Source organism: Panthera uncia, assembly GCF_023721935.1.
Source record: "Panthera uncia isolate 11264 chromosome E2 unlocalized genomic scaffold, Puncia_PCG_1.0 HiC_scaffold_20, whole genome shotgun sequence".
In the NCBI taxonomy this organism is placed as follows: Eukaryota; Metazoa; Chordata; class Mammalia; order Carnivora; family Felidae; genus Panthera; species Panthera uncia.
The window spans coordinates 2,980,190-2,992,781 of record NW_026057589.1 but is presented as its reverse complement, the minus strand read 5'-3'; the positions used below and the strand labels follow the sequence as shown (position 1 = coordinate 2,992,781).

General features: G+C 36.6%; 1 pseudogene; it reads left to right on the top strand.

The window, feature by feature from the left end:
* Positions 1-9,524: 9,524 nt before the first annotated feature.
* On the top strand, positions 9,525-9,752 carry LOC125916646 (60S ribosomal protein L38-like; annotated as a pseudogene).
* Positions 9,753-12,592: the final 2,840 nt, after the last annotated feature.

Here is a 12,592-nt window from a genome sequence, read left to right as displayed (position 1 = left end):
TGCTCTGAGCCTTGCCACCATCATGTGGTCACAAATTCATCTCATGCTGTCCTTCAACCCTCTGAAAATCATTTTCCCCTACATATTTAAAGAGGCCAGATGATTTGTTTTTTAAGTTTTGAAAGAGCAACACCTGGGTGGCTCATTGGCTAAGTGCCCGACCCTTGGTGTCAGCACAGGTCTTGATCTCACATGAGTCTGAGCCCAACATTGGGCTCTGTGCTGACACTGTAGAGCATGCTTGGGATTCTTTCTCTCTCCCTCTCTCTCTGCCCCTCCCGCACTTGCTCTCTCAAAATAAATAAATAAACTTTAAAAAAATTAAGAAAGAAGCATGGGCATTTACTAAGGGTAAGAAGTTATTGAGAATGGTTGTAATGAAGCTGTTTAATCACAGATTTCATAAAGAGCCTAAAATAATTCCTGGTCTTAAGGTCATAAGTGGGGCAGCTATAGGAAAATACTGATTTGAGGGGGTGGTGGTTAAAACCACATAAAGATTTAAAAAAACACAAGAAAACTGCAGCATTCTGAAAATATGGCAAGGATTATTTTGTTATGAAAACAAGTATTACTTGTTGAACACTTCCTGTAAAATTGAATATCTCCATCTCTAAGGGAAGCAGTCTTGCCACCTACTAAATATGTGGGACAGAGAAAAATTATAATTTATTGATGGTGCCTCTTCCAGGCATTCAATTAAGTACTTTTGATATAGTAACTCATCGAATTCTTACAAAACCCTGTAAGATATATATGATCATCTACACTTTAATTATTAGGAGACATACTAGGCTAAATGTATGCTCAAATAAAATAAGGTAGGAATAAAGCATTACCCGTATTTGAATGCAATTTTTTTATTCAAGTGTGCAGCCTAACCAAATATTCAGAAGTTCGGCTATAGTAAACTCAAAGTGCATCTGCCTATATCATTTGTAAATTATTTGCCTGTTTTTGGAGAAAACATTTTACTGGTCACAGAAATAGGAACAATTTCACTTGTTATTTCTTGAAGATTTCACTACCTCTCTCTTTCAAGCAGACAAACTCTTTGCAAAATTGAAAGTCCTTTTATATGAAACTTCCCAAATCTACTCTCATCCCAGATAGATTTCATCTATTCCATCCCTGTATTTCCATAGTATGCTTTACTGTATTACAATGTTTTACTACCTAGTTATTAATAATTTATTTCTCTGTGAATGCTGCTCTCAATTCCATTAGATTTTCAGCTCCGGGAGGGTAGATTTTCGGTCAGACTATACGAAACTGACATTTTTAGGTCAGAATTATGAAATAAAAATCTCAGTGGTTCATATTTACTATATCCTACTTAATTTTATATCTATCAGAGGCCCTAGAAGGATGGCTAATTTTTTTTTTATAAAAACCTGTTTATTTAATGCATATTCTGTGCCAAGAAACCCACTTGACATTTTAAACATTGTAATTTATCACCAGAGCAACTACCTGGCATTTTTATTGTAACAGTTTTATAGATAATAACTGTGCAGCTCAAAATATTTTAGTAAAAATTAAAATTTGTCTTTAGATATTGAGTCTATTAGTTTGTGTCTCATTCTCAAATGTATTCAGTTTCCATCATTGAAGATTACTAGATATATACTTATTGAATGAAACCAAGTACTTCTAAGGTGAAACAAAAGTAGGAATTATTTTGCAAATTTCAGAATCCATTTTAAATGTTTTTTTTTTTTGCTAAAATCTGAGACATAAGTATAAATTCATATAAAATTTAGTTTCCATTATAGGAGTTTCAGGTAAAAATGGCTCTTGTTGCTTATCCTTCAAGTTAGAAAATCTTGTTTTAACATTATCTTAATTTTACTCACTGAGGACCTTTGATGCTTGTTAATACATGCCTGTTTGATCAAATTTTAATCAGAATGGGTAGCATAATTCTGTCTTCAGGTCTCACGATGAAATGTGTGTTTATTATGCAAGGGACATGGCCATTGCCCTCACACATCTATTGCAACTGTCTGAGTGTGTGTCTCCAAAGGCTGTTTCAAGGGTTAGAGAAAGGTGTTTGATAAAAGATTATCTCCATAAAGATACAACCTGGTCTTCCTCCCCATTGACTGCATCTCACACAAAATGTGACCTCGACAGATCTTTCTCTTCTCTCATGTCTTTTAAAATATATGTGCTGATCAGAAGCAATTGAGAAAGGGTGAGAGAGAGAGAGAGAGACAGACAGACAGACAGACAAAGGTGTACTGATCAGAAACAATTGAGAGAGGGTGAAAGAGAGAGACAGACAGACAGACAGACCAAGGTGTACTGACTTAAGGATGGAGGACGGTCAGAACTGATAATCCATCAAATTGTATTTGCCCTCTAGATTCCTCATCCTAACCCAACCTTGAGCGTTCCAACTATGAGATAGTAACCAGCTATGTAAAAATAATATGTGACAAAAGAACTATCAAAATATATGAATACTAAAACTGTGCGCACTGAACACTTTCAGCTCTAATTATGCGGGTATACAAATCAGCAAAAGCAGCTGTTTTGGGGACTGCATTTCATTGACTTCAGATTAGCAAAGATTTGAAAAGGCATTCATCGACTGTGACATTGTGCCTGTCTTTTTCATCCCTGAAAGACCATTCTGTGAGACACTGTTATGATTCAAATGTCATTCACACTGGAGTAGCAGGAACAAAGCAGGATTTCCAGTAGAAGAAGATCTAATTAAGAGAATAATATTTACTTATTGTCTGTGTCTAATTAGTTTCCCCTGTATTCGTGTTTATAAAGGTGGCTCTGTTATAATTACAGTTCAACAAGAAGTAGTTATGTAATGTGTCCTATTGTAAAAAATATAGCTCAGATACTCTAAGGTCTTTTCCCCTCTTCCTTTACACTTACCAACACACACACACACACACACACACACACACACACACACACACAATAGAGCTATCAAATGGTTACATTTCACTCATTACTTTTTCTTCACAGTGTGAGACACACAGTAATAAGTTCAGTGGGGGGAAAAAGTACTGTTATTTCACCATCCGATGAATCCAACCTCTGTAGCACATAAACCTCTGAATATGGGGGGTGATTAGAAGCTCACTGTATGTTTTCTTGCATTTTAAAAATTATACTTCTCTCTCCCTCTCCCTCGCATGTGCATTTCCTGCAAAAGGATAATAAAATAGAGTAAGATGAAAATGACGTAGACATGGGTTGCCAATGTGGGCAAATAGACTCCAATTATTGATACCCTGTGTTCATGGAGGAGGTAAATTTGGGATGAAAAGCAATCACATGATTTTCTGTGCTTACTAAGATCTCAAAAGATAATTTTGATCATGCCAATATATTGTTACTTGTCTTTAAGAAACTGTGTTAAATACAATCAGGAACATGTAAGATCGTATACATCTCAGCCCTGCAAAAACTCTCATGCTCTCTTGTCCACATTCCCTAATACCCTAACCTAAAACAGTTTAGGATAGCTACAGAAGAAGGTGATGTCGGATGCTGTTACAAGTCACAAAGTATCAGTGGCTTAACAAAATAGAATTTTATTTGTATTCATGAAACTGTAAAATGAGGGTGTTCCTGGACACCAGGTGATGTATCTCCACGTGGCAGTTCAGGCCCCAGGCTGATACCATTTACTGGGGTTCTCAGATTTTTCTTCTAACCAAGATAGAAACAATGGGAAAAAAAACTTTTTAAAATTCTGGCCCAGAAGGAACAGACATCCCTTAAGCTCACTTCCCATTGGTAAGAATAAAGTCACAAGATATGTATCTGGGAACTACAGTTTGTTGCTGGGCAACCTTCTCCCAGTGACAATTCCAGATTTTGAAAGAGGAGCACACATTCTGATGCAGAGCCAACCAGCTTTTCTGCATTGTTCCTGCAGGAATATGGGGCAGGCTGCTCCATTCCTCTTTGCCATTTCATTTGGTGAATCCTCACTCAAACCTCAAACTACGTTCAAGCATAATTTCTCTTTACAGTCGTCTGTGATCTGCCCAGACAAGATAAGAAATCGCCTCTTTCTTGCAGCTCTAACATCTGTAAATCTTTCTAGTAGAGTAGGTAAAGTGTTTGTGCACAACTATTTAATTGTCTGTCTTTTATGATCATTTCTAGTATCGTTTCCACTACTTTCACTCACTCTCCTTGAGTTATTTCATCTGCCTTCATTGCTTCAGTTGTCATTTATACTATGATGGATTCCACATCTGTATCTCTAGCGTAATGCATTCTCTAGATCTTGAGGCTGGTAATGTGAATTAGTCAGGATTCTCAGAGAAACAGAATAGTAGAAAGAGAACAATATATGAAGAGATTTATTCTAATATTGGCTTGTGGAGTATAGAGAGAACTGAGATGTCCCATACTCTGCTTTCTGCAATGGAGAGACCCAGGAAAGCATTTGGCATAGTTTGAAGGCTTGAGAGTCAAAGAGCCAATGTTATTTTCCAGTCAGAGTCTGAAGGCCTGAGATCCAGGAGCACCTAGGTCAGGAGAAGATGGACGTCACAACTCCTGCAATCAAGCTGAGAACAAATCAACCTTCTTGTTGTATTCAGGCCTGAAGATTGAGTGATGATTATGGACATTGGTGAGGAACATCAGCTTTCCTTAGTCCATTAATTCAAATGCTAATCTCTTTCAGAAACACCCTCACAGACACATCCAGGAATGATATTTAGCCCGATTCTCTGGGCGTTCCTTGGCCCAGACAAGTTGTTACATAAAATTAACCATCACACGACCACGCACCTACTTGGGAATATTTAATGGCATTATATTTATATATGTTGCTGCATTTCAAACCATCCCAAACTTTAGTGGCATAAAGGAACCATTATATTAAAAAAAATTTTTTTTGAAGTTTATTTATTTTGAGAGAGACAGAGACAGTGTGTGTGTGAGGGGGAGGGGGTGGGGAGAGAGAGAGAGAGAGAGAGAGAGAGAGAGAGAATATCAAGTAGGCTCCATGTTGCCAGCACAGAGCCCAACACAGGGCTTGAATCCATGAAACTATGAGATCATGACCTGAGCCGAAACCAAGGGTTGGATGCTTAACCATCTGAGCCACCCAGGTATCCCATAAAGCAACCATCTTAGCGTGCTTATGATTTTGTGGTTTAGGACCCAGGCAGAGCATGGGGGAGGTGTCTTATCTGTGCTCCATAGTGACTGGAATCCTCAACTAGGGTGACGCAAATTTCCAGAGACAGCTTGCTTTGATAAACTGAGTCTATGTTTGGGACTTCATTTCTGACTGTCAGCTGGATTACTTGGTTATTTTTATTATCTTTGCTGTGTTTGGAATACACAAGTCGGCTTCTTTGCTCACCTATCCAGTACATACAAAAGGATGCCTGTAACAGTCGCTCAACTACATTTTTCTTTAACTTTGTGAATATTTTGCTGGGGGTTAAAAGTTTTATTTTAGAACACAAGTTCTTATTGCTTTATGATTCCTCTAAATTGTCCTAAAAAAATCAACAGTCTTTCTTTAGTTCATTTTTCTCTTGTCATATTTTAACATAGTGAGCTTGAAGAAGCCAATTGCCATGTTTTAATGTTTTGCCTATAAATTTCCTAGCCAGATCCGTGAGTCAATTGGGCACTCTTTCTCTTTTCCATATTTTCTCAGGCTACAGTGTTGCCAAACATTCTGCTATTACATAGGTAGTGTCTCTCGTTTTTCTTTTTCTTTCTTCCTTTTTTTTCCCTCCAGTCTCCAGAAACTTTTCCCTCATTGTCTTTCAGGACCTCCTCAACAGGCTTCTTAAGAAAATTCTGGCCTCCATCCACCATTTTAAAGTCAGTGCCACAAGTTGTAAATTTTTATTGTAGTGTCCTATCACTCCCAGATAACTGAGTTTTGTTACAGTTAACTATTGCTGTGTTACAAGATATTCCACATTTAGTGCATAAAGGAATGACTGTTTTGTTACACTGGTTACTTTGTTTTGATTAAGAATTTGGGTAGTACACCATAGGGATGGATTTTCTCTGTTGTGCTCTTACTTGGACCCTAAGCTGGAATAGCTCAATTAGTTGGAAGTGGGTAAGACAACTTGATAAAATTCTCAATCCTTTAAAGTTACAACTTCAGCACATTCTTTGGTCTTCATTTATATTCTCTCTAACTAGTTAGAGATCCCCTTCCATCTCATTATATATGCATAGATTTTCCCCTGATATCCTGGAATTCCTTTTAATAGCATTACTTATTTTATGGGAGAGAAAGAAAAAAAAAGACAACTTTGACTTGCTTCTCTATCTCATAAAACTAAATTCTCTGTGAAAGGAGAGAGAATGTCATTCTTGTTTACCATCATATCTTCACCACAATACATTGTTTCATGTCAGGTACTCAATAAATACTTAATGAATTTTGAAGCCATCAATTGTTTTTTAGTTCCCACTGGAAAACAGAATTATCTTAGTGGCAGTTCATCTCAGTGACATAGTTGTATGTTTGTCCAGATCTAAACATACACAGAATTTATCCAAGATACATTAAGACAAGTTAGCTAGAGGGAAAGCCAAGTCATGATTTATAGTGAGGAGACAAATGTTTTAATGAGTAAGACAGTACTCAGAATATAATCTGAAAGGCATTGCAAAGCCAGAGAGAATGAATCACAATTTCAAAAGGTGGGATGAAAGTGACATTGCCAAAAAACAGAAACAGAACAAAACACTGAAGCTAATGGGTTGGTTTGGATAGATGCATTACGCCATCTGGTTTTACTTGAGGAAAGGAGCTTCACAGATATGACAACTTAAAGGAGTGTTTTAGACTATGAATTAATTGGAGGCTATGATGAACAACCTAGCATTTCCAGTATCCTCTCTTCCATGCAAAAATCTTGGTAAGTGAGCACCTAGGAAGTTACCCATTGGTCTCTGAGAGCACTTAATAAAACTCACCTGGGATTTATACTGGTGTTGGGATATAGTTGGAAATGGCTAGGAGGAAAGACATTAAAAGAAGTCAAAGAAGGCCATCAGCGAGGAAAAATAATGGACAATGATATTTAGGTAAAGTCTCAGCCATTGCTATTTTCCCATAATTATTAAGACATTTATATTTAATCAGTACTAAATTTCAAGAAAAGGGTATCTGATAATTATAAAATTGGACTCGGGTCTGCTGGACACAGAAAGTTCCTTTGTCAACAGTGATATGAAAGGAAAACTGTATAATCTCTTGGTTTTAGATTCTGTGTCTTTTGCTCAAATACTTTAACATGCACTCTAATGTAGTAGACACCCTTAAACCTGAGTCCTTATGTGGAAAAGCTCTCCTGATTCACCTATGGCACCTCTGCTCATTTTAAACCTTGTGTTAGAACTTATGCAGTGGTCAGTCTCTACACCATGAGTGAGGTGGGCTCATTTCCCTAGGCATAGACTAAACTACTGAATTAACATATATTCTGTCATTATGTTGACTAAAAAATGGTGTCATCCTCAATATTCTAGCTCATTACTTAGGCTGTCTATAGTAAAAATTAAGTGAAAAAGGGACTTACTGGTAACTGTGGGATAACAGAGATTTCTTCAATCAGAATCTCTTCATATTTCCTCCAAAAAAACATACCATTGACAGGAAAGATCAAATAAAATACATCACCCATACTTGACACATAACTACAGTACAGAGAATTCTACAGTCCTCAAGTGATAATAATTAAGAAAATACATATAAAACACCAGCAAATTTAGCTCCACACTTCATACTGAAACAGAGCCAGTTAGAGACTATAAAATAGGAGAAGCTAGCCTATGTCTTCCACTATAGAACACTGACATAAGTCACCTTAAGAGTTAAAAAGGGGGGCGGGGAAGAGTTCTACACTGAAAGGGGAAATAAGAACACACCTGATCAGTGGGTCGTGATACTTGATATTGTGAAGTTAAAAGAAAGTAGCTATAAAATGTGTCCAAAGAACAGAAGAACAGTATCAGGAAGAATTGGGTTTGGGAGCCAGAGGCTTATTTGCAAACTTGGTGGTGAGGAGAGAGAGAAAGAAAGAGAGAGAGGGAAAAGGGCAGAAGGAGAGAGGAAACCACAAAATCAGAAGAAATACTAGCTTCTCCTCCAAAGAGTGTTATTTCTTAATGGTCCATACTTCACTGTGCCAAAAGAGACACTTTTAAACTGAGAAACCTAGTGAGTTACTCAAACTCCACTCTGTGAGTATAAAATCCCCTGTTATTACTTGTGCAGGATAATATAAAACACTTGAAAATGAATAAAGGCTGTCTAATCAGATATACTGTGTAAATTTAGTATAAGAACATTGACTACTAGAAAATATTTCAGTTGATGATAAATCACCTCCCTAAAAATATTCAACCTCAAAACAGAAGTAAACTATACCATAATATGTCAAATTGAACTAAATATCTTTCAGTATGTCTTTACAGTAGAAAAAAACAACCTCAAGTCACAGATTTATAGACTCAGAAATGGACAAAAAAAGAAAGATTCAAAATGAAAATTAACCAAATGTAGAAAACAAAAATTAAAGACAGAGAAAAATATGTAACAATTTATAACTAAAGAAAAATCACAATCATGCCTGTTTTCCAATAGAAACAACTGAAAATTTCAGAAAAGAAATTAGATGAAATTAGCTAAAGCAACCAAATAGTGATGGAGGTAAAAGATTGTTGGGATGGGGTGCTTGGGTGGCTCAGTCAGTCGAGCAACCTACTTTGGCTCAGGTTATGATCTCACCACTCTTGGGTTCAAGCCCTGCATCAGGCTCTCTGCTCACAGCTCAGAGCCTGGAACCTGCTTCAGATTTTGTGTCTCTGTGTCTCCCTCTCTCTCTGCCCCTCCCCCTCTTGCACTCTGTCTCTTTCTTTCTCTCTCAAAAATGAATAAAAACACAAAAAAGATTGCTGAGGATGATCCATCCTTGAAGAAGAAAAAACAAAACTGTAGATGAGAACTAATATATAAAGCTGTAATCCAAGAAAATTTGGGAGTTGCAAAAGCAGATCTGAATATGTATATTTAAAAGTATACTGTGTATGTGGAAAAATTGATCTGGAATTATCAACTCTGAGAGATAACCTAGCAAAACTATCAGACTCAAGAAATTCTAAGTAGCTGAGGTAATGGGAACCATAAAAGAAATTTGAAATTCCAGAAGTTATATTCTCATTAAAAAAAGGTAGAAAAAAGGCAAAAAAGCAAACACAGCCTCACAAAACTCATCCCTTTAGCATAATTAGAGCACAGAGAACTTCAGTTACCTAGAATATATAGAAAAAACAAGGACATAGAGATTGGTATGAGAGGCTACTACTGTCCAAATCTTGGACAACTTGTCATCAACAATAATATATAGCAATGTTCAAAATTACTTACCCAAAATGTTCAGTTCTTTCAAGGGAAGGTTTAACTGCCAGGAGACAAATATTGGCAGTCTCTTTCATTTCCATCCCTTTGCTTCCTGCAGGTCACATGCTCTCCTGCAGGCTTTGTAGTTATGCCTCATAACCTTGAGGAAATCAAGAACTTTCTGCTCACAGCCAGGAGAAAGGATGCCAAATCTGTCAAGGTCAAGTAAATAGGATAATGTGAAATTTAAAGCTTGATGCAGTAGAAATTTTATATTGTGTTTATCACAGACAAAAAGAAAGCAGAGAATCTGAGGCACTCTCTGCTCCAAGTTTTGGCAGTGAAGGAGCAAGGAGCAGAAATGAACCAGACATAGTGATTTGAACTGTGTTAATTTTTTAAATAGAAGGAAGGAAGGGAGGGAGGGAGGGAGGAAGAAAGGAAGAAAGAGGGAAGAGAAGGAGGAAGGGAGGTGAAAATGAGTAAACTTTTCTCAGGGATAAGAATGCGAGCTAGTAACTGTATAAGGGATGATAAAATTTTTAAAATCATCATTGTGCAATTGCCAATGTAATAATTATGTAGGCAATGATTATCAGTGTTATATGCTTAAATGAAATCTTCTTGGGAAAGAGAATATTTATAATCTTCCACTGTATAGCCTCATACTAAACCCCCTTAATTGTAAACTCTTCAAACTATCACACCATAGTATAACCTTTAATTGTGAAAGATATCTTTCCGTATCTTTGAAGGGAAAGATCTGTCAGACACCACCTGAATCACGTGATTTGTAAAACTAATAGTGAGAAAAGTTGATGTCATCTTGTACATTTTTGGCCAAAATTTGGGGCTCTACGTTTTGAAAATGATGAAACCAGCACAAGAATTTCAAAAATAAAGAAAACAAGTCTTAGTTGAGATCTCAAAGACAAAATTAAGCTCTTCTAGTTATGAAACTATTAAGCATTGGCCAGACCAATGTAAAGACTTTGAGAAGGTCTCTACTAGGAAGTTGTCTACTACTGATCCTCAGATGGTCTCCCATGGGCTATAATGTAGATACTTGAAAATCTTCGTGACCATCATTCCTAATTAGCTTAAGTAGCATAAACCTCTGTCTAGACAAAGATTACAAGAAAATATTACTTAAAAAAATTAATGTTTATTTATTTTCGAAAGAGAGAGAGACAGAGACAAGCAGGGAAGGAGCAGAGAGAGTGGGAGACACAGAATCCAAAGCAGGTTTCAGGCTCTGAGCTGTCAGTACAGAGCCTGACATGGGGCTTGAGCCCACAGATGGCGAGATCATGACCTGAGCCAAAGTTAGACATTTAGCCATCTGAGCCATCCAGGTGCTCCTAAGAAAATATCACTTAACTAATATTTATGCCTAGTGGATTTCCCCTGCCTCCCCTCAGATCCTGAGCCTCAAGAAAACAAGGGTGATGGTTTTATTCTCTATCTTTTACCATAATCACTGACTAAATTCCCTGGATCCATGCATTTACTCAATCACTGTGGATATGAATTGAATTCTAATTAATAGATAACACACACACACCCTAACAGAATTAGGAGATACTAAGCACAGATCACATATTTAATCTCCCTCCAATTTTATTTTCTCCAAAGTACTTCTGGAGAAGTATTTTCTCTGCACTTCATCTTTAATCTCAGTCAATATATAAGTAATTTCTTAATCTTCTTTAAGACATGACAATTCTATGTGGTAAAGAATTTCTTTTTTTTTTTCCTTTTTTTAAATTAAATCTATTTTTTATAATTTACATCCAAGTTAGTTAGCACATGGTGCAACAATGATTTCAGGAATAGATTCCTTAAGCCCCTTACCCATTTAGCCCATCCCCCCTCCAACAACCCCTCCAAAAACCCTCTATTTGTTCTCCATATTTAAGAGTCTCTTATGTTTTGTCCCCCTCCCTGTTTTTATATTATTTTTGCTTCCCTTCACTTATATTCATCTGTTTTGTATCTTAAAGTGCTCATATGAGTGAAGTCCTATGATATTTGTCTTTCTCTAATTTCACTTAGCATAATACCCTCTAGTTCCATCCACGTAGCTCCAAATGGCAACATTTCATTTTTTTTTCATTGCTGAGTAATATTCACTGTATCTATCTATCTATCTATCTATACATATACACACACACACACACACTGTATATACACTGTATATACATATACACACACACACACTGTATATATACATTCATATACATTGAATATGTAGATTGCTTTGGGTAGTATTGACATTTTAACAATATTTGTTCTTCCTATCCAGGGGCATGGAATCTTTTTCCATTTTTTTTGTGTCTTCTTCAATTTCTTTCATACACTTTCTATACTTTTCAGGGTATAGATTTTTCACCTCTTTGGTTAGATTTATTCCTAGGTATTTTATGGGTTTTGGTGCAATTATAAATGGGATCAATTCCTTGATTTCATTTCTGTTGCTTCATTGTTGGTGCGTAGGCATACAACCAATTTGTGTGCATTGATTTTATATCCTGCAACTTTGCTGAATTCATGGGTCAGTTCTAGCAGTTTTTTTGGTGGAATCTTTCGTGTTTTCCATATAGAATATTGTGTCATCTGCAAAGAGTGAAAATTTGACCTCCTCCTGGCTGATTTGGATGCCTTTTATTGCTGTGTGTTGTCTGATTGCTGAGACTAAGATTTCCAATACTGTGTTGACTAACAGTGGCAAGAGGGGACGTCCCTATCTTGTTCCTGACCTTAGGGAGAAAGCTCTCATTTTTTCCCCATTGAGGATGTTATTAGCATTGTGTCATTAGTATATGGCTTTTATGATCTCGAGGTATGATCCTTCTATCCCTACTTTATTGAGGGCTTTTATCAAGAAAGGATGCTGTATTTTGTCAAATGCTTTATCTGCATCTATTGAGAGGATCATGTGGTTCTTGTCCTTTCTTTTATTGATGTGATGAATCACATTAATTGTTTTGCAGATATTGAACCAGCCCTTCATCCCAGGTATAAATCCCACTGGGTCGTGGTGTATAATTTTTTTAATGTATGGTTGGATCTGGTTGGCTCTTATCCTCTTGAGGATTTTTGCATCCATGTTCATCAGGGAAATTGGTCTATTGTTCTCCTTTTTAGTGGGGTCTCTGTCTGGTTTTGGAATCAAGGTAATGCTGGGTTCATAGAAAGAGTCTGGAAGTTTTCCTT